The following is a 23,326-nucleotide window of genomic DNA, read 5'->3' as shown; positions in this document are numbered from 1 at the left end:
GAGCAAATAACTGAGGCTTTGAAACAACAAGCTTCACATTTCAACTTACCATCTCGTATCGGCTAAGGTGTTGCAGCTGTATTATCTCGTATCCATTGAAGGGCGGCTTGGTTTCTAAACACTGGAAGATACATGGACATGAAAAGCAGCCTGCCGTTGTTGGCAGGATTTGAACCTGCGCGGGGAAAACCCCAATGGATTTCTAGTCCATCGCCTTAACCACTCGGCCAAAACAAATTAAAGAATGTTGTTTTTTCAAATGTTTTCAAGATGATGTAGCAACCAGAGGTTGAGATCATAAATCCAAGTGTTGGGCATAAGATTACTGCGATGGCTGGGAATCGAACCCAGGTCAACTGCTTGGAAGGCAGCTATGCTTACCACTATACCACCATCGCCACTAAAGTCCTACAACTTGGCTGCTAGAACGGAATAAATGTGGGAAAAGGTGAAAGAGAATCCCTGTTGAACAGAATCCAAAGAGGGGAAGAAAAGAGTTAGTTTAACTCAAAGTTCTGAAACACATAAAACTGAAAGTTGAATGTGTACACATCTCTTCATGAACTTGAGTGCAAGCAGTGAGAATTTGCTATGACAAAGTACAGTGCAATAGATCAAATCCTTGGGTGTAAATGAGTCTCTGAAACAACAGACCTAACATTTCACCTTACCATCTCGTACCTGCTAAGGTGTTGCAGCTTGGTTTCTAAACACTGGAAGATACATGGAAGATAAAAAGCAGCCTGCCGTTGTTGGCAGGATTTGAACCTGCGCGGGGAAACCCCCATGGATTTCTAGTCCATCGCCTTAACCACTCGGCCACAACAACTTAAAGAACGATGTTTTTTCAAGATAATGTAGCAACCAGAGATTGAGATCGTAAATCCAAGTGTTGGGCATAAGATTACTGCAATGGCTGGGAATCGAACCCAGGTCAAGGATTAGGGTTAGGGGCAATGGAGCAAATAAATGAGGCTTTGAAACAACAAGCTTCACATTTCAACTTCCCATCTCGTACCGGCTAAGGTATTGCAGCTGTTTTGTCTCCGTCGGGTGCTTGGTTTCTAAACACTGAAAGTAACATGGACATGAAAAACAGTACACCGTTGTTGGCAGGGTTTGAACCTGCGCGGGGAAACCCCAATGGATTTCAAGTCCATCGCCTTAACCACTCGGCCACAACAACTTAAAGAATGTTGTTTTTTCAAGATAATGTAGCAACCAGAGATTGAGATCGTAAATCCAAGTGTTGGTCATAAGATTCCTGTAATGGCTGGGAATCGAACCCAGGTCAAGGATTAGGGGCAATGGAGCAAATAACTGAGGATTTGAAACAACAAGCTTCACATTTCAACTTACCATCTCGTACCTGCTAAGGTGTTGCAGCTGTATTATCTCGTATCCATTGAAGGGCGGCTTGGTTTCTAAACACTGGAAGACACATGGACATGAAAAGCAGCCTGCTGTTGTTGGCAGGGTTTGAACCTGCGCGGGGAAAGCCCAATGGATTTCAAGTCCATCGCCTTAACCACTCGGCCACAACAACCTGAGGAAGCTTTTTTTTTCAATAATTTTCAAGATAATGTAGCAATCAGAGTTTGAGATTGTAAACGAAAGTATTGGTCTAAAGGATACTGCGATGGCTGGGAATCGAACCCAGGTCAACTGCTTGGAAGGCAGCTATGCTCACCACTATACCACCATCGCCACAAAAGCCCTACAATTTGGCTGCTAGAACGGAATAAATGTGGGAAAAGGTGAAAGAGAATCCCTGTTGAACAGAATCCAAAGAGGGGAAGAAAAGAGTTAGTTTAACTCAAAGTTCTGAAACACATAAAACTGAGAATTGAATGTGTACACATCTCTTCATGAACTTGAGTGCAAGCAGTGAGAATTTGCTCTGACAAAGTACAGTGCAATAGATCAAATCCTTGGGTGTAAATGAGTCTCTGAAACAACAGACCTAACATTTCACCTTACCATCTCGTACCCGCTAAGGTGTTGCAGCTGTATTATCTCGTATCCATTGAAGGGCAGCTTGGTTTCTAAACACTGGAAGATACATGGACATGAAATGCAGGCTGCCGTTGTTGGCAGGATTTGAACTAGTGCGGGGAAAACCCAATGCATTTCTAGTCCATCGCCTTAACCACTCGGCAACAACAACTTAAAGAATGTTGTTTTTTCAAGATAATGTAGCAACCACAGATTGAGATCGTAAATCCAAGTGTTGGGCATAAGATTACTGCAATGGCTGGGAATCGAACCCAGGTCAAGGATTAGGGTTAGGGGCAATGGAGCAAATAACTGAGGCTTTGAAACAACAAGCTTCACATTTCAACTTACCATCTCGTATCGGCTAAGGTGTTGCAGCTGTATTATCTGTATCCTTAGGGGGCTTGGTTTCTAAACACTGGAAGTATGATGGACATAAAAAAGCAGCCGCCGTTGTTGGCAGGATTTGAACTAGCCGGGAAACCCCAATGCATTTCTAGTCCATCGCCTTAATCACTCGGCAACAACAACTTAAAGAATGTTGTTTTTTCAAGATAATGTAGCAACCAGAGATTGAGATCGTAAATCCAAGTGTTGGGCATAAGATTACTGCAATGGCTGGGAATCGAACCCAGGTCAAGAATTAGGATTAGGGGCAATGGAGCAAAGAAATGAGGCTTTGAAACAACAAGCTTCACATTTCAACTTCCCACCTCGTATCGGCTAAGGTATTGCAGCTGTTTTGTCTCCGTCGGGTGCTTGGTTTCTAAACACTGAAAGTAAGATGGACATGAAAAACAGTACACCGTTGTTGGCAGGGTTTGAACCTGCGCGTGGAAACCCCAATGGATTTCAAGTCCATCGCCTTAACCACTCGGCCACAACAACTTAAAGAATGTTGTTTTTTCAAGATAATGTAGCAACCAGAGATTGAGATCGTAAATCCAAGTGTTGGGCATAAGATTACTGCAATGGCTGGGAATCGAACCCAGGTCAAGGATTAGGGTTAGGGGCAATGGAGCAAATAAATGAGGTTTTGAAACAACAAGCTTCACATTTCTACTTCCCATCTCGTATCGGCTAAGGTGTTGCAGCTGTATTATCTCCTATCCATTGAAGGGCGGCTTGGTTTCTAAACACTGGAAGATACATGGACATGAAAAGCAGCTTGCCGTTGTTGGCAGGATTTGAACCTGCGCGGGGAAACCCCAATGGATTTCTAGTCCATCGCCTTAACCACTCGGCCACAACAACTTAAGCCAGACCCGTTACCAGGTGCCGAAGGCAGACTGGCCCCACCGTTCGGGCCCTCTGACACAGCTTTTTCTAAACTATGTGTTATCACCGTGGAAGTGAGAGTTTCTGACTGTGTGTGAAGCCACCACCTCATTACTCCAAGGAAACACCACACAATGGCAAGGATGTCAGCTGATATGATAGCACGTGGCGGACAAACCGTTATGCTTGTGCACCGTGGTTGTGAGGCTTTTGGTGGTGAGGTCATCTTAAATCTCATCCTATCTATGTGATTGCTGAGGATATTATTCAGCTCGTTGGTTAACTCGAGGGTTTCACCACTGAAAATATCATCCATCCATTGAGACCCATTCTGCCCCTGCTGTATCTCACCAACTGCTGTTGGAAGCAGAGCGTCAATATCACTCGTAACAGATTGCATTGACTGCCTACCCAAAACCTTGTCAAGGCCGGGTTGTAAAGGCTGTCAAAGTACTTGTTATTCAGTCTGCCCACAATACGACAAATGGACGCTTGGGCAAACTGCTTTGCAGTGATTGTCCTAATCCTTTCAGACACTTTCTTCAGAGAGGGTGTGCTCTGGGCTGTTTCTGGATCATCTTTGTTTTGCGACATGATTTCATCCACAATCACCTCAGCAACGTCATCTGCAACATTCTTAATCTCCAGAGTGGAGCCAGATTCCAACTGATCATAATCATAGTCGGACATTTCATCGTGAGTAGATTCTGTGTATTGAGAGACCTCCTCCTTAATGATCTCCTGGACAGTTGTGGATGTTGCAGACAGAAGACTTTCCCTGTCTTCTGAGATTGTCTTCTGGGATGAGGATGATGACTGACTGTCATCTTCATTGACCAGTTGGTAGACCTTCTTTTTGCTCTTAGAAGGTGCACACATACGTTTCAGATTCCTCATGAGTCCCTTGATCATTTTGCCGGCCTGTTGAATCATACCTTGTAGTCTTTTTGGAGGTGTGACACGAGGAGTAGTTGCCTTCACACTGTCCACGCCCATGGAAAGGACAGAGTTGACACACTCTGCAATCTCTTTAGCAGTCAACTGGGTCAAATTCTCTGAACTTACAAGATTGATTTCATCTGGAACGTCAAGAGCCTGAGCAAAAACCTGAGGAAGTGTGTTGCCCAAAGAGCAAATCACACTCTTCTCAGACACAGGCACAGCTGTGCTCTCAAGATCCTTTAGGATGGATTGTGTCATCAAAATGACAATTTCCAGCAGTTTCTCTCCGAGTATGGTCATTGTGGCCACATCAGGTTTGCCTTTTTTCGAAAGATTCCATTGTTCTGATGTCATGCCTTGGGAAAAAGGGCGTCACAATGGGCAGAATGCTGTCGATGTCCATCTTCATGTTTCTGATATTGTTTTTCAATACTTCTCTTATTGGCTTAGTTTTTAAAAATCGTACTATTCCTGTCGGAAGTGCTCTCTCTGTTCTCCGTGTACTACCCCTACCATACACTGATCAACTAGGACAAAGGAGATATCAGAAATGAGATTATAGCACACACCAAAGGGAACACACACACCAAAGAGAACTTGGTGCTAAAGCCTGGTGCTATGATGTCAGACTAGCTGCTTAGTTCTCTTTGATGTGTGTACACACCAAAGAGAACACTGTTGCGTCAAGAGAACACACACATCCAAGATAACTAAGCAGCTAGTCTGACATCATAGCACCAGGCTTTCCAACAAGCCACGCCCCAAATATTGACTGTTGCTATAGCAGCGGTAGCTACCTTGGGAAGCCATGGGTTCTTTTGACTTCATGTGACTCTGCACCGCACTGATCTAACGTGATGCATGCTGGTTAGAAATTTTGTCTGACTTTTACCAGCGCTGCAAAACATCACCATGTCACATGACCTTAAAGGGGACATAGCATGCAAATTCCACTTTGTTAGTGCTTCTACACGTTAATGTGGGTATCTGGCATGTCTACCAACCCAAAAACTCTGGGAAAAAAACACTCGCGCGTTTTGTTATGGTTCCTCTAAGTCAGAAACGTCATGCTTGAGCGACTCGATTGAGCTTCCTGGGTTTTGTGTCGTAACAAGGCACTGGAAGTCTCCTACATGGTCTTGGCCCCCCCCCACCTCATCGCCCCTTCCCCCGTCCCCACACTCATTACGCCGGGTTTACACGAGGCAGCAGGCAGCGAGGCAGCGAGGCAGCGCAGCGCCGTTCCCAAGCGCGCACGCCTGGCTGTTCACACGGGCGAGCATTTCTCGCGCTGGTCAGCCCCATAGACTGTATATATAAGGTCAGCCCGCGATTCTGCTTTCTCCGCTTGTTGTTGTACCCGTTGAATGTCGGGTTCGGGGGTAAATGATGGTCTTCATAGCCCCCCCACCCCCACCCCCACCCCTCTCTTTCTCTCTCTGTCTGTCTGCTTGTGTGCTTGTAGTGGATGGGCAGAGGGGACATTTAATTATGTGATAGGGAAAATTAAAACTCCAGGACAACAGAAGGGGAATACAAAGTATGGGATGCATATTTGATAATTTATATCATATAAAATATGTAATTTATATCGTTAAAATCATGGGGGAGAGGGGAGGGGGAGCTGGCTCATTAGCATTTAAAGGAACAGGCACTCAAAACAGGTCACTCTGTGGAGGGCTGTTTTATAAGGGGTAAAAAGGGTGCTGTTTTAAATGATCCTTGTGGTATTTTGACCAAAGTATGTTACAGACATTTCATTAAGACCCCAAGGAACCATATCAACTTGTGGTAAAATGGGCATGCTATGTCCCCTTTAAAATATTGTGGGAGCGAGTCAGCTGCAATCAGACCGTGCAGTTGTTCTCCTTCAGCTGCAGCACCTGGGTGCATAAAAAAGTACATAAAATGACGGACACTATCGTTGTTAAACTTTATTCAACATTCAACGGCCGCAGTAAACACCAGAACATGTGCAAACTGCATCATCATTATAACATCTGTCAAAACCACGCATGTTCACAGTAAGACAAGCTGGAGGGTTTTACTTTACATTTCTTCTTCACCCCTTTAAAGTCCTCTCATAATTTGTCATTAGGGTACAGATTTTATTGCTGCAGCCAGAGGAACTGTACTGTGATCACTCTGCAAGGACTCGGCAAGGAGCTGCCTTTGGGCAATCAAAAACACACATTCATTTTTAACATCTGCTGTGGAGAAAGAGTCACTTTGCTGAAAATCTTTGTTCAAAAGCCTTCAAATGTCGCAAGCAACGACAATTAAAATGGAAATGGGAATCTGTGGGGACTAAAGACTAAAACTTATCCAAGTTACACACTTTCATTCTGGTAATCTGGTAACAAAATTCTTGATTAAAAAGGTTTGGAGAAGGCGTTGCACAGTCTGGAGAAGAACCTGCTGATGGCGCTGGATCTTGATGGTGGTGTCACAAGCAGATCTTTGACGACAGAGACAATATATTTGTCCAGTGTTGGGTCTTCCATTTCCAATTCTGACAGCACACTTACAACACCGTGCCACTTTTTGCAGATTTTTTTGAAAACGGCTTTGTCAAGTTGTTTCATCATTTTTGGGGTGATCTCAAAATCTTCATCCTTGATTTCGACCCATATGTTTTCGAGGGAGCTCGATGATGGTGTTTGGTGATCTGAGAGTGTTCGACAACTTTGCTTTAGCAAAGATCCTGAAACCAGCTTCAGAACAATTATCCTGATGGGTAATTTCCTTCCTTCCACTGTTGGTTCTTGCTCTTCTCTGTATTCTTCACTGAATTCAGGAGTGGTCACCTTGCTTTCTGAGCCAGACCCGTTACCAGGTGCCGAAGGCAGACTGGCCCCACCGATCGGGCCCTCTGACACAGCTTTTTCTAAACTATGTGTTATCACCGTGGAAGTGAGAGTTTCTGACTGTGTGTGAAGCCACCACCTCATTACTCCAAGGAAACACCACACAATGGCAAGGATGTCAGCTGATATTATAGCACGTGGCGGACAAACCGTTATGCTTGTGCACCGTGGTTGTGAGGCTTTGGTCGTGAGGTCATCTTAAATCTCATCCTATCTATGTGATTGCTGAGGATATTATTCAGCTCGTTGGTTAACTCGAGGTTGTCACCACTGAAAATATCATCCATCCATTGAGACCCATTCTGCCCCTGCTGTATCTCACCAACTGCTGTTGGAAGCAGAGTGTCAATATCACTCGTAACAGATTGCATTGACTGCCTACCCAAACCTTGTCAAAGGCCGGGTTGTAAAGGCTGTCAAAGTACTTGTTATTCAGTCTGCCCACAATAACAAATGGAGCTTGGGCAAACTGCTTTGCAGCGATGGTCCTAATCCTTTCAGACACTTTCTTCAGAGAGGGTGTGCTCTGGGCTGTTTCTGGATCATCTTTGTTTTGCGACATGATTTCATCCACAATCACCTCAACAACGTCATCTGCAACATTCTTAATCTCCAGAGTGGAGCCAGATTCCAACTGATCATAATCATAGTCGGACATTTCATCGTTAGTAGATTCTGTGTATTGAGAGACCTCCTCCTTAATGATCTCCTGGACAGTTGTGGATGTTGCAGACAGAAGACTTTCCCTGTCTTCTGAGATTGTCTTCTGGGATGAGGATGATGACTGACTGTCATCTTCATTGACCAGTTGGTAGACCTTCTTTTGCTCTTAGAAGGTGCACACATACGTTTCAGATTCCTCATGAGTCCCTTGATCATTTTGCCGGCCTGTTGAATCATACCTTGTAGTCTTTTTGGAGGTGTGACACGAGGAGTAGTTGCCTTCACACTGTCCACGCCCATGGAAAGGACAGAGTTGACACACTCTGCAATCTCTTTAGCAGTCAACTGGGTCAAATTCTCTGAACTTACAAGATTGATTTCATCTGGAGCGTCAAGAGCCTGAGCAAAACCTGAGGAAGTGTGTTGCCCAAAGAGCAAATCACACTCTTCTCAGACACAGGCACAGCTGTGCTCTCAAGATCCTTTAGGATGGATTGTGTCATCAAAATGACAATTTCCAGCAGTTTCTCTCCGAGTATGGTCATTGTGGCCACATCAGGTTTGCCTTTTTTCGAAAGATTCCATTGTTCTGATGTCATGCCTTGGAAAAAGGACGTCACAATGGGCAGAATGCTGTCGATGTCCATCTTCATGTTTCTGATATTGTTTTTCAATACTTCTCTTATTGGCTTAGTTTTTAAAAATCGTACTATTCCTGTCGGAAGTGCTCTCTCTGTTCTCCGTGTACTACCCTACCATACACTGATCAACTAGGACAAAGGAGATATCAGAAATGAGATTATAGCACACACCAAAGGGAACACACACACCAAAAGAACTTGGTGCTAAAGCCTGGTGCTATGATGTCAGACTAGCTGCTTAGTTCTCTTTGATGTGTGTGTACACACCATAGACTGTATATATAATGGACGTAGGGTCCGTGACGTCACCCGTTGGTTTCTGAAGAGTGAAAATTAGGCTAATAGTAGGCGTTCACCCGGCGCCATCTTGCCTCTGCTGACTCCTCCTAGTTCCTGGCTAACCAATAAATGGGCAAAGAGGAGGAGCGTGAGTGAAGACTGACAGCTGAGCCACGCCCGCAGAGCTCAACGTTACCTGGTTAGCTCAGGCTAAGGAGCTAGGCTACATGCTACCCTTGACCGCAGCTAGCGCTGCGGTGTTGTTGCTTCAGGATGGTCGCGATGTTTACAACGAACTCACTAGAGGTAAGTAACCTTGAAACTACACAACAACAAAACCTATTGCTTTATCTATTATCATAATCATATGCTTACATGCCTCAAGTGGTTTTTAATATGTAATTGTTATAAAAGTTACCATTTATTTAACACGTGTAATGAACAGATTGAAGCAAATTAACTACACTACTACAGTCGTGTTTGGTTGTGACTTGATTTTAATTTTAATAAGTTCATATGAATACGCTACATGTGTAAGTTGCATGTGATAGTAACTATATGTTTCACAAATGTTCTGATACAGGCTGGTATAACCACCATTACTATTGCCACCTTGTTTATTTAGCCTGTTATGGAATTAACATTGAATCAGTAGTTTAGATATGATTATAATCTCCACTCACCACTGTTGGTTCTCATATTTATTATATAATTATGTTTTCACACTGAGAGAAGTGGAGAGACTTGATGTGGACTGTTATCAACAGCTCTGTGAGAGATTATCACCTTGAATATTACAGATGAGGTAGAAAGACATTTGATCTATTTGTACAATGTTTTATTTCTTTCAGTACATTACATTTCATTTAGCTGATGCTTTATCCAAAGCGACTTACAATATGTGCATTTAACCATGAGGGTACAAACCCAGAGCCCAGTACATTGGTTCTGTCTGAAATCTGTGGTGCTTCCACCTGCTGAACACAGAATAAACTGTAAGAACCAGTCTTTGCTGGAACATACACAACATAAAACATCCTTTTATAGTGAGTTTCTTCTTTTCATTAGATGAAGCACTGCAGCACCTGATGTCCTCAGCATCCACTGTGGCAGCAGCAACATGGTGGAGATCGGCAGCTTCAGGCTGGTCAACATGAGGACGACCTGCACCAGCTTCATCTGCACAACACTTCATGTTTTCCTCCCTTAACTAAAGATGGCCTGCAACTGTTTAGAGTTGGCAGTCATTGCTAAGTGTCATGGATAATAGAGTTAATTTCTATATTCATTATGGTTGGTTAAAAAAATGAACACTTATCAGAACAATGTTTATCTTTTACTTTCTGATTTGATACACTTTAGATAAAAACCCAGTGTTTTATTTTTCTTCTTTGCCATAAGAGACAGAACACGGTCAGCACAGCTGTGTCCTTCAGGCTCGTCCGTCCCTAATAAAATGACAGGAAACATAAAAGTATGGCATTATTGTAGAGGAAGTGTTACTTATGAACAAAGTTTGTTTCCTTATTTTCTGTGGATATTCAACTATGTATTTGAATATGGTTTTGGATTAAACAGTGCACTACCAAGACAATGAATGTACAGTATGGAGTTCTTCCACATTAATAGTATTGCATATATAATTTAATGCATTATGTATTATGTGCAATACTTTGCTTTGATTGTTTGTAAGTTATGAAAACAGGTCTGTACCTGGAGTCAGTGTTGAAGTGATGACCCTCAGTGTTCAGTCTGGTTGGATTCCAGTTGTGTCTCATGTTGGACATCCACAGGTGCAGGCTGTCTGAGTCACCTAGAGGAACATTCAACACAAATACTTCAATGTTCATCAGATCATAATCATTTCAGCTTAGGAAATAGGTGGTGGACATCAGCCTCAGGTTCTCTATGTGAATGTCTATTCTAGTAAAGTTACACTTCCTATAATTTATTTATGTGACAAAAAAATACATTATTCTGCATGTCCACTTATTTAACACAATAATTCAGTAAAGTCTGCCTAAGATTAACGATGTAAAAACTGAATGTAGCCGACAGGTTTAGTTTTCACTAACACGTTACAACACATCAACACCAATACTCTGAATAAAGAGCTTTAGGAGACGTAATGCTACTTTAAACAGCTGCTCTTAAAATGCAGATGTGACTTTAAATACTCACGTTTCAGTTGATCACAGTAAATCTGTTTCTGCAGAATAATAATCTGTGTAACGTAGTCAAGTCAAATGGGTTGGCGAGTGAAACAACTTTACATAACATTAGATATCTTACGTGGTGGAGCTTATTCTCCAAACACACACAGTCGCCTGTCTCGGTTCATGTCGGTAATAACTCCATCCGGTCCCGTTAGCATCGCCATTACTGCTGGTATCTTGCCTGCAGGCTAGCGGAGCTAAGCTAACAAGCCAGGTACAGAGACACCGATACCTGCTCATCACTCCTAACACTAACACATAAAATAAACTTTACTTACCACAGAAACGGGAGCGCATACGTCTTTAAGTTCTCCGTCCGGGGAACAAGCCGAACATCAAACCGTATTATTCATCCGATATGTGAGTGAAACCTCTCCACAGACTCAGGTCCTGTTCGGTGACGGGGGTTAGCCTGTTAGCCTGTTAGCTCAGGTGAAGCCGAGCAGGCAACAGGCTAGGAGCTGGAGTCGCGAGCTAACGGTGACGTCACCTGTCCATCAAGTGATAATTATTCATAATATCAAACCTCTATATAATTTAAACGAGTGAGTTAGAAAATAATTCACCCCTCAGAGTTGTCATGAAGGAAGAACTAAGTGATTGAGACTAAAACCTTTTTTGAACCAGGCTGTAAACAGGTTTAATTCTGCTCTAAAGTCGGGCTTTTTAACATGGGAGTCAGTGGGAATTGACTCCTTCTTGGAGCCAGCCTCAAGTGGCCACCCAGTGAACTGCAGCTTTTTGCACTTCCGTATTGGCCTCATCGCTCAGCCCGGGATGTTGCCCCTTGGTTTGAACCTGCGCGGGGAAACCCCAATGGATTTCTACACTGGTAATGGTAACGCTCCTTGTAACAGAGCAACAGAGACATAAAGTTGTGTAATATAAGCCCATATTATAATTGTACATACAAATTTTCTTCTTGTTCCCCTGCTAAGAATTAGAGAGAAGTAGCGTCACTGTTGGTGCTGCTCTTGTCACATGACTTTCACATGGAGGGGCTACCCAAGTCCTAACCAAAGTCTTAACAACTGTTAGGACTTTGGTTAGGACTTTGTTAGGACTTTGGTTACATTTGTTCGGACTTCATTTAGGACTTGGTAGGTAAATTGTTAGGACTTGTTACGTTTTGTTAGAAAAAGGGGACTGCTGCGGTGGAGGACAAGGAAAGAAAAAGAGGGCAGAAGGGGGGGGAAGAAAAGGAGATACAGAAAGGGACCCCCTTCACACTTCAAATGCCAATAAAACTGATATATTTCAACATGTTTACACTAAGTTCAACTTTTCTTCACAAAATTATTCACTTTACAATAATGCATAGAAATAATAAACTGATAGGTAAACCTATGCTTCTCAGATTCTTTCTATTGTTTCTGCCAGACCTTTCCGACATTATTTTAACCACACATGTTTTGAATTAACAAACATCTCACAAACATATTTCACATTTCACAAACATATTTATACATTTACTATGTATGAAATAACAACACCTAATGACAATAAAAAGGCACTTACAGGTAGGTATTTCTACCTAATAACCCCAAAAAAGGTAAGTAAATGTTGTGCAATAATGCATTAAACGTGATACCATAAAATGGTGTGCCTTTCGGCATTCAATAAATTTGGTTATCAAAATAAAATATTGAATATTAATATTAAAAATATTAATATTAAATCATAACTTTAATTGATTAAAGTTACCTCGGGGCACCACCCTTCAAAGGAAGGGAAAAGATAGCCAATTTATTGATTAAGTCTCATAAAAGTACTAACTACAAATTTGGAACTCTGATTAACAATTACATTAATAGGTATAACCAAAATTACCATATAGATAGTTAGCTAAGTTGAAGGATATAGAGTTCTTGACAGTGTAGAGGTTGGCAAAATTCACTTATGCAACATTAATGAAAAAAACATTTGTGAAAGAAAAACATTTATTATGAATATAATAAAGTATAAAAACACAAATTACTAACGGTGTACTTACTAAACAAAGATGTGTATGTGAGTATGTGTGTGTGTCTGTGTGTCTGTGTGCTTCCAAAATGGCGGCTGGCCACTTCGAAGATAACACCCTCCCCCCTTTGGAGTGTTTATGACATGTGGCGGGGGTCAGAGATAATAGGGTGAAGAGATATGCGTGTGTCTGTGTGTGTGCCAAATTAGAGAAAGTTACTAGATGCATGCAAGGAAAGACTGAAGAGCATAACTAACATTAACTTTCAAATAACTGGTAACCACAATATCACAGCAACACAAATCAAACTTATAAACATCACAAGGAATCGAATAGACAGTCTTTGCTTAGCCTAGTATAATTATTAAGCCCAGTTGTGTTACTCGTCCATGGAAAGGGGAAAAAATAAGTTGCTGTGCAGTTCGCAGTTCTGTGAAGTCGTCTTGCTGGTTTGTGGCTCCTGCCTTCATGGTTCTGTTGGGCTGTGCAGCTCAGTTGCTGTTTGAAGTTCTCCTGCAGGACATCGCTTCGCGGCTTAGAGGTTGGTAGAGCTTGGATTGCGAGGAGGTTTCCTTGGTGAGATGAGCTGGAAGCTGCAACTCTCCTCCATGAAGTTTATTTGAGTTGAAAGAGTGAGCTGGCCCGTCGCCCTTCTCCTCTGAGAGGATTCGTGGAAGGCCGGTGTGCTCCTCTCGAAGAGGTGAATGGAAAGAGGCTGGACAGGGAGGGATTGTAGAAAAGAGATAGAAGAGAGGGGGAACAGGCCTTATATTGGCCCGTTGACCTCACAGGTCATGGGGCCCAGAGTGACCAATAGGAGTTGAAACTTGTGTCCCTGGGGGGTTTTCACACCTCTGTGTGACGTTGAGAACCCCTGGGAGACTGAGTCCTGGAGGGTCTGGTTTTCTCCAGAACAAAGGGACATGCGGATTCAGGCTTTTGACTGCACATATAGGCCGAACTTTGTTTCACAAATTCCATGTCCCAAATATATGTAGCTAATAACAACACCTGAATCCTTACAAACAAACAAAAAAAATAGGCCAGTCGCTGGAGGGTACCGGCCACAACAACCTCACAGAAGCCTTTTTTATTCATTGATGTCAAGATATTAAACCCGGATGCTCTTGTGTATTTGTTGAACTGTTGAGTTAAATTATCAACAGTCTTTCTAAGGGAAACGCCTACTCTTCCTTTTTATTACTTGTGTCCACAAGTACTCTGCTTGCTGACAAGATTGAACACCCGCTCCTCAAAAGCTACAGCTAATATGCATCAGCCTGCCTTCAGATGGTGAAAGGAGAATCGAACGGAATGTAAAATCCTCTCAAACACAGTTACAGAGTAGTTTGCCTTGCAATGGAAATCGCAGTGGCATTGATTAACACCATGTGCAGATTAGTCAGAGAGCAGAGGCAGCTGAGAGCAATACTCTGGGACAGAGACTTGGGGGCAATTAACAGCATTGACACCATTTTGTGTGTTGATCCTAAGCAGCAGGGTTTTTCATGGAGAAGTCCCACCAGCGCCAAGCAGCTCTCCCTCACTAATCCCCGGCACGCTTTCCATTTTTAATGAACTTCATTTATATTTGTTACAACCGCTTAAACATTTCAACAGGGGCTTTTTTCCGTTGCCTGTTGGAAGAAGCTTAACATGATGTATTTCAAATCATTGTGTGAATAGAGGCTTAGCCAAAATAAGCATGAAATCATTTCTGACCCCATCCAGAAATGAGGCTAGAGAGGGAGTCAGGCAACACTTTGATGAAGACATCGCCCCAATGCATTCTTCATACATAAACAAAAACACATCTCCATGGGTGTATTTACACCTGTCTTTTCAAAGGCTTCCAAACACGCAGGGCATAAAATCATCCTCATCAGATTTAGAATTTAATGAGCCAAGCATCACTATAATGTAACCAGATGGCAGCCGAAAGGGTGGGAATGAAATTAACAACCAGAGACTACAACAGTTACAACAACCTTTTTAAATGGGTCTGTGGGTCAATTCATTCACGATAGTTATTGTAATGCAGCAAGTAAAGTGGGGGGATTAATAAGAACCTAAATTGCTGCTAATGGCTTTGGAACTAACAGTTTTCTAATATGACAAATGTGTTACATCTTATGACCTCTTGGCTGTTGTTAAATTCTTACAATGTACTTTAAGTTAATGCAGTACTATTTAGAAAACTATGTACACTTGTTTGTATGATTGTATTGCCACAAAGAACTTTAGAAACTTTAGCATTTAGAAATAATTTAGGTCCCTATTAACACATCTGAAAATGCGTATCACACGGAATGTGAATGCTGCTGGTGACCGCGTCCTCATTTTCAAAGGTCTTACCCTCTAAACTGAAACGGAGCAACTAGCTTTTCCAAAATTGTCAGTTTTAGGGGCTGAGCATTGTGTTGTCGCCCTAGACACACCGGAGGCGGAAGCGCTGCGAAGCACCAACTCTCCTGCGAGCAGCCATCTGGCTGTTCACACCGGAAGGTAATTTCTCCGCGCCAGTCTGCACGCGATTCTGCTTCTTCTGCTACTTTGCAATCACACATATAGCTGATATTTGTCATGGGTAAATAATAACTTAATGTAGTGGTTCGGGGGTAAATGATGATGGTCTTCACAAGTGACTGACCTACGCAAGCCTATAGCCACCCCCCCCTCTCTCTGTCTGTCTGTCTGCTTGTGTGCTTGTGTCTGTCTGTCTGTTTAGACACAACGGATAAATGTGTGGAATAGGTACAAAAAATAATTATAGTGGATGGGCAGATTGGGAAATTTCATCATGTGGGGGAAAATCTGGGAAATTGAAACTCCAGAAGAACAGCAGGAAAATCCAAAGTATGAGAGGCATATTTGATAATTTACATCATATATAATAAATCATTTATATAGTTTAAAATCAATTTTCCGTGTGTTTTCTGGCCCGATTCACTCGCGGTGAGCGAAAAAAATAGATCAGATGCCAAAAGCACCTGTAAACTTAGTGTGAGTAATACACACTTAAAACAATCCTACGATCTAAGGCTATTTGATCAGTTTTTAGAATAGCCTGGCCAAGTCCCCAGGTATTTAGTGATAAATTTAACGAATGACTCATATATTACAATCATGAAAGAAGCAAACAAGCTTGCATGTCAAGCAGTGCGACGCGTGAGGCATGTCTGGTCAGCCAAGTTCTGCCGTGACTGGAAGGTTGTCTGTGCTTATGTATTCTTCTCAGGGTTCGGTGGAACAGGGACTGGGGCCAACCAATCAGGGAGCGGGCACCAGGTACAGGAAACAAGCAGCTGCTGAAGTTGAGGGAGGCCATGCCTTCCCAGCTGGGGCCAACCACGGAACAGGAAGGGCAGCCCTTGATTAACATCTCTCATGGACTCTAATATTATGAATACCCAACCATCCACCTCCACTTCCTCCCTTCATGGAATTAGTTTCTGAGTAATACACTCACAACTCCCTCCTTTCTCCCATCAAAACTATTACAGCTGCTCTAAATCTGTATGTGGACTCATGCTGTCTTTCTAGTAGGTGGACAGTCTGCAGTTCTCATGTTGGCTTTTCTCTTGTATATCTTGTATATATACACCCATATGCATTAGAAGAAAGAGTCCAGAATCGATTTCCTCCCCTTTCTGCCCTCAATTCAAGTTAACATTAAATAATGTAATTGATAGATTCCATGTTTCTGGCAACAACAAAGGTTTGTTTCGAAAAAGATAAAAAAACACATTGATGGCAAGAATGGTCAGAACATTGTCATAACAGTTGCAAGACAAAATCAGCAACAACCAGGTTCAAAAACTTCACAGGCTACTTAAAGGTGAATTCTGCAGAAGACAAGACCTAAATAGATAATAATACAAACAAGTCTAATTAGAATCATTCATGTTTCCTGTGTCTGGAGTACAACATTTAACATGTACTAACATCTGTTAACTGCCCCCGGTGGTTGCAGCTCAGTGTGTTTCTGTTTCAAGGTAGGCCTTTAGTGCAATGCAATATTTATTGAGCCTTATGTTCCCCTTGTCTCGCCTCCCTTTGCTCAAGGACAGAGGCAGACATGTTTTGATGTGTACGGGCAGGAAGGCAGGAGTCTCTCGCTAATGATCTGGCGAGCTGATGGGGGGCCTCAGGGTGCTCTCTGCTTGCAGACTGCTGCAGCCAATCTGAAATTAGGAGGGTCACCAGTTAACTAATGAGGCCATATTGTCCAGGGACAATGGAAGGAGAACAAAACAGAGAGAGGACAGATGAAAAGGTGAAAGTATGGAAGTGGAATAAAGACTTTGGGTTAGGTGATTCTAAAAGGGTTAGAGGAATAGATATCCAAGGTAACTCATCCATCTCGTTGGTCTATATTAAAAATCTAGCTGCAACAGCGGTTGTAAAGGAAAAGCAGGGAAGTTATTTTAAATAGGCAAAAAGTTTATGATCTTTAGTATAGAGTTGCCAAGATGGAATAAGCATGTGTACACACGCTGGCGAAAGATTACACAGGCCTAACAACTATTCCACTGATCTATATGTGATGGTGGCAGATGCACAGTATGTGAGTACATGCAGGGATAAAGGCTGCAAGCTGGATGTAAACAATGCAGGGTTTAAAATACCTAAACAGTCACCTGTGTATATTGCTTAACAAGGAAGGAACATGCTAACGTGTGTTTTTAGGCTTCAGGGCTACATGCAGTGTGTTATACTCTAATGTAAAACAGAACTGTTAAAGGGTTTAAAGTCGTATCCCAGTGATTTAGGACTGTAATCCATTAAAGTTACGCAGCAGACAATGAGATATCGTGTCTTTGGGAGAGTTGTATAGTTGTGGCCAAAAATCTATTTTGCTGAGGAAGGTCCCTAACTAAGTGAAATGACCCGGTGGTGATGATGATGTTGATGGCACAATAAGAACTGGTCTAATTCTCTAATTGCTGGGGAAAAGAGCTTAATGCTTCCTTTCTGATCTCCTTTCCTTTCATAAAGGATGAACCAGTGTTTCCTTTGCTGCTCTTTGCCATTGGACAATTCAAAGTGAGGTACCTATGTAGTTTCACAAATGTAGAACCGCATTATTATAGAAACAACAGGGCACCTGTTATATGCTTGTGGCATCTAAAACTGAAATGATTGTCTGAGATTTCTTCTCTTCCTTATAAACCACTGAATCAAGGCTGTAATCATGTGAACATTGGGAGGGACCAAAATCTCACAAATCATTATTAACACACAAGATTAATTTTTATGTATTTTATTATTTAAAACAATGTTTAATACTATATTGTATGTCTAATGTGTGCTTGGTAATATAAACATGTGTATTTTATAAAACTTTATATATTCATTTTGTATATTTAAAAAAATACATGTAATATATGCATTGCTATAGATCTATGAAGACAAGTACAGGTATTTTAGCAAAAGGTTTAGCAAATTAGTTTTGATTGATCCTACACTAACCTTCTCTTCAGTTACTCCTCTCCTCTCCTCTCCTCTCTTTCCGTTTCCGGTGTGAGTGGTGGTGGTGGACGTGTGAGTGGCTCGGAGATTTGAACTGGTTTTCGGTCTGTTTACGGGTATTTCCTTGTACTTTTTCATCTCATCTTTGCATGAAGTATCAACCAAGAGACCGCTGGTTGTGTCGGTGGTCTCCTCCGTCAATCCGGCAGGGAGTGAGGATAGTCCCGCCGGAAAATGACATTAGGGTGGAGGAGGTCCTGCTGGCTGTGGGCGAACAGGTAGGACATGAAAATTTAGTTTTCGCCTCCAGGATGAACAAAGCAGTGGTGGTGTTTTTAAAAGAAGAACGCCAGGTGTACCAGCTGATTGAAAGTGGCCTGTATATTAGGGACGGCTTCGTGCAGGTTTCCCCGCTGTTGGTTCCCTCCACGCGGATCACAGTCTCCGGAGTTCCGCCGTTTATACCCAACGAGCTCTTACAGGCTGAGCTCCGCAGGTTCGGAACATTTTCTAGCAGTTTCAGAACGCTGAATTTAGGATGTAAGGACCCCAAACTGAAGCACGTGCAGTCCCTGAGGCGACAGGCCTTTATGTTTCTAGATTCACCCACGAACACTCTGGAGGTGTCCTTCAGAGTGAAGTATGGTGACGGTCACTACATGGTGTAGGCACGCTCCGGGAGTGTTAAATGTTTCGAATGTGGAGATGTTGGACACAAACGCTTCTCGTGTCCGCATAAACAGCGACCCGATGAAGCGGCAGGTGACGGCAGCGGCGCGCAAGCTGCTGCCGGTGTCGCTTGCGCAGAGGCGGCGGATGCATCTAGCGCCGAAGCGGCGGCTGCACTGACGCCGGGTTCACACAGGACGTGGAAGCGCAGCCGCCTGGCGGGTCACACAGGACACGCATTTCTCCGCACCGGTCATCCTGCGATTCCTCTCCGTGATCACACATACAGCTGATATTTGTCATGGGTAAGTAACTTTGTACTTTATAACGTAAATAAATGCCAACTTTAATTACAATCAAACATAAATCCTATACTAGTATGACGCCATGCCATAACATGCTTTATGTGAGTACTCTTGTTGATTTTGATGCCTACTCAAAAACAATAAATGCCAACATCACATCACTAATCTGGAACAGTGTTATTTGATTCTCCAAATCATCAAAATACATATATATATATATATTTATTGTCTTGTACTGACACATTACCAACATTTGAGTAACCTGATAGACAGATTATGTGGTTAATATTAACACTATGAATAAACATTGTACAGTAGTATAACTTTAAGTGAATGACTTCATATTTCTAATGATATCACATACCTTTGCTGTTATGAGCCTACAGTAAAAATGGCCTTTAATCATTTTTTTCTAGAGTTGGAGAGTGAGTTTTTAGGTGAGCACATTTTTCCTTACAAAGTGGTAATGGCACTGGGGGAGGGAGAAAAGAGGGGCCTCTAGCCTACTGTTAACGGTGTAAATTTGATTACACAGGGTTGATACTGTTAAACTTTGTCTCTGGTTCTGCCAAGCTAGCCATTTGGCTGACACATAGGAACCAGGCCTGAACACTGGTGGCGTACATCCGGCGCCAATGCTAGTGGGACTTCTGAAAGCCAGACTTCAAGTAGAACACACCTACTACAGGATGATGGACAATGTGCTGACTTTTAGTCACATATGGGCTGTTGGGGGGATATATATATATATATATATATGTGTGCATGTATGTGTGTGTATATATCGAAAGGAAACTCTATTATGTACTAACCTTGTTTTTGGGGTTTTACCTCTGGTGGTTGATGTAAGGAGGGTTTTTGTTCCTGGAAATGCACAATAAATGGATTTTGAAAACCAAAACCTCTCCTCTCCTCTCCTCTCCTCTCCTCTCCTCTCCAGTCATCTCTCCTCTCTCTACTCCCCATAACAGTTTTATTATTATTATTCATCGGCTAGTTTACTGGGGGGGGACAATTTCACCATATTTAAACACTTTGTGGTAACTCAGTTTTGTTAAATTGTTTCGCTCATGTATGAATACTGTATGAATTATTTACTATATAAATAAAAGGGGACTGATTGGGATTATGAAAATATGTATTAAATAAACTTAACAAACTTACTTTAAATCTGCAAAAGAAAGAGAAAAGCAGCTCTTGGTGAGTACAGGGATGATGTTTGGTGGTGAACTCACAAGGCTTCTGCTAGGATCAGTAATTCAAAAGTGCACTAACATTAGTGATGTAGCAATAGATTGATGATGAGGATGAGCTTGAGTAGATCTTTGATTGGTTCCTAAATTCATATCTGCAGTTTTCACTTTAACACCTCTAGGAGATTTGTCTTACTAATAAAATGATCACTAATTATGAGAGATTTTAATTTCATAATTTGTATTCACCAATACATTTGCAAAGACAAAAAATAACACAAAATAAAACCAATAAAATGTCCATGCAGAGAAAGAAGAGCAAACCTTACATCGAGGTATTTTTTCTCTGGGAATTTGCACAGCTAAGAAGCTAATGTCGCAAATAGAGTAAATCTCAAATATTTCTTTTTTATGAGAACCTGTAAGTTCTTGTTCTTTAGTATTTCCAATTCATGCTACTTCATACTTTCCATTCTGATACATTTCAGAGGGAATTTTTGTATAATCTACCCCATTACATTTATTTGACAGCTTTAGTTACTTTTAAAATGAATATTTTAAACAATAGATAATATAAGAAGCTTTTAAAATACATTGTTAAAGACTAAACCAGTCGTTTCGAACAATTCCTCTGAATAGGAAATGTTGTTATTTCAGGGAAAAGCATTTAACAACTCAGACATCCGAGTTCAGTGTGTGGGTGTAAAGTCGGCCTTGCTCCCAGACTCACAGGAGAGGAGAGAGGTGTCAAGACTCACTAAAATACACAAAGACACACCAGCTAAATGTTAGGTGCATCGGTGTGACCAAGGAATATTTTTCACAGATTTTTGGTCGCATGTGTGACCAAAGTGGTCGAACTCTGGAGCCCTGTACTAAAAGGCTGTTAGTGAAAAGGAAGAGACCCGGGATCCGAGCTAAACTAACAGCTTGGACCTAAGAGAGCAAGGAGAGCTCCCACGTCCCCCACCTGACTAAATACCTGCTCTGTTTACCTACCTAAACTTTACACAGTGACAGTGCAATATAGAATATTAGTACCATTAACCAAATGAACTCCATAATGCATGCACCGCACTGGGGGCGAGGAGGATGGGGGTCACCACGACATTGGATTAGATGATTGATTGTTTGGATTGATTCGTTTTTTTGTGGCCATGGCTGAAGGATATTGGTGTGGCCAGCCGCCATGCAGAAAAGTTGCCAGCGGAAACACTGACAGTAGTTGCAGCCTCATTGCAATGTGCTGTGATGTTGTTGTTACACAGCAGGTGACTGGTGACAGCTGAGTGACTTTAAGAAGCTACATCACAGCAAAACAATCCTTTCAAATATCCTTTGGTACAGAGCCGCCATTTATTTTCCAGGGCAGAACACGGTAAAGATAAATCCCTACAAATGTTTCTGTCTCTTCTTTATGTTTGTCCAACATCCTGACACTGAAGCCGGTCCAGTGCTGCATCACTGTCAGTCATAAACGAGAGCAAAAGTAATTGCGCTTGATTAACCTGGCCCTTTGCCACATCATTAGATTGATAGATGGAAGTGGCAGATCAGACAGGAGAAGGTGGGAAGCACTTAAGTCATAAAGCAAGGTCGTTCTTACCATGTGACTGACTCATTTGCAGTGTTTGTTTCCACTTGCCTCAGCCTGCCGCTCACAATGTCAATTGCATGGATGAGGGGCAAATATTTCACTTTCCTGGGTGACCATCTACTTGACGGCTGCATTGTAAATGCAAATTCAAAACAGGACACCAGGAATCAGTATGCATATGGTATATTCACGGAGCATGGACTACTGCAGTCACTATCTGTTTCAGTGCCAGGAACGCTGCTATATCAATCCTTTTATCACAATTAATTCTGATGAGCTGACCATTCAAAGCAAGTCAAATTTATCTTGGATGACTATTTTTTTTTTAAGAAAAGAGACTACGTAAGCTGATAAAAACAAGATGTTTCTATGTGATTTTTACAATAAATATTCAAGGCCTGTATTTATCGAGATTCCTCTGATCAGAATCCTCCTTCCACAGAGAACATGTACCAAAGCACTGCACTTTAAGATAGGGTTGGTAATCCAAGAAAAGCCAGCGAGAGCAAGCTGCATTAAAACAAAAAAATGCAACTGATACATCCCGTCCCTTCCATTCATCCAAAGCTACGCCCCCAAAACACGTGAACGTGCACTGACTGACAACTGCTTGAAGGCTACTTCACCGTGACCCGTCTCTGCATCAGTGGTGATACGCAGTGAGGCTACAGGCTGGATGTCCACTACGAATGAAATGATGGGTCGTTTTTATTATAATCCTGTGAAGAGCACGGACACCAGATTCTTTTCTTTGTTTTTTCAGCTGACCTTATTTATTGATGGCTATCGGGACATGAGGAGGATTTCAACAAATAAGGTACTTCAATTGAATATAAGGTACTTCAATTGAATATAACTTAGGGAGAGGGGAGAGAAATAATGTAGTAAACAGTCAAGGCGGCTGGGAGCCGAACTAGAGACCTACAGCTCAGGGCATGAACCCTAACCAATCAGCTGTCACATCAACCCCCCAAAATTGAATTTCTAAATTATGTTTTGCCACTAGATTTATGAGGAAAATGTAGTTACTGGACGGCTATAGATACTTTACAAATGTAGGGTTAAAATGAGGAGCTTAATGGATTCTCATCCAGCAGCTTAATAATATGCACGTTCTTATATATATATATATATATCTTTTAACACTTTAGATTTATGGATATATATGGAGTAGAAAACGGATCTGAATTATTAGAAATTCTTAAAAACATTAGATGCGTCATTCGTGTAAGTGAAGCTTTCAGCC

The 23,326-nt window shown here is 42.0% G+C and overlaps 8 non-coding genes across 8 annotated transcripts; all 8 read right to left on the bottom strand.

Annotated features, from left to right (window-relative positions):
- Positions 1 to 154: 154 nt before the first annotated feature.
- trnas-aga lies at positions 155 to 237 on the bottom strand. Its single transcript has one exon. It is a non-coding gene; the product is annotated as a tRNA-Ser (tRNA).
- Positions 238 to 326: 89 nt separating this feature from the next.
- trnag-ucc lies at positions 327 to 398 on the bottom strand. Its single transcript has one exon. It is a non-coding gene; the product is annotated as a tRNA-Gly (tRNA).
- A 349-nt stretch (positions 399 to 747) lies between these two features.
- trnas-aga lies at positions 748 to 829 on the bottom strand. The gene has a single exon. It is a non-coding gene; the product is annotated as a tRNA-Ser (tRNA).
- A 275-nt stretch (positions 830 to 1,104) lies between these two features.
- trnas-uga lies at positions 1,105 to 1,186 on the bottom strand. Its single transcript has one exon. It is a non-coding gene; the product is annotated as a tRNA-Ser (tRNA).
- Positions 1,187 to 1,464: 278 nt separating this feature from the next.
- trnas-aga lies at positions 1,465 to 1,546 on the bottom strand. The gene has a single exon. It is a non-coding gene; the product is annotated as a tRNA-Ser (tRNA).
- An 89-nt stretch (positions 1,547 to 1,635) lies between these two features.
- On the bottom strand, positions 1,636 to 1,707 carry trnag-ucc. The gene has a single exon. It is a non-coding gene; the product is annotated as a tRNA-Gly (tRNA).
- Positions 1,708 to 2,801: 1,094 nt separating this feature from the next.
- On the bottom strand, positions 2,802 to 2,883 carry trnas-uga. Its single transcript has one exon. It is a non-coding gene; the product is annotated as a tRNA-Ser (tRNA).
- Positions 2,884 to 3,167: 284 nt separating this feature from the next.
- On the bottom strand, positions 3,168 to 3,249 carry trnas-aga. Its single transcript has one exon. It is a non-coding gene; the product is annotated as a tRNA-Ser (tRNA).
- Positions 3,250 to 23,326: the final 20,077 nt, after the last annotated feature.

This window comes from Hippoglossus stenolepis, chromosome 20 (genome assembly GCF_022539355.2).
Source record: "Hippoglossus stenolepis isolate QCI-W04-F060 chromosome 20, HSTE1.2, whole genome shotgun sequence".
Lineage (NCBI taxonomy): Eukaryota > Metazoa > Chordata > Actinopteri > Pleuronectiformes > Pleuronectidae > Hippoglossus > Hippoglossus stenolepis.
Note: the sequence above shows the minus strand (reverse complement) of the source record. Positions and strands in the feature narration are given on the sequence as shown.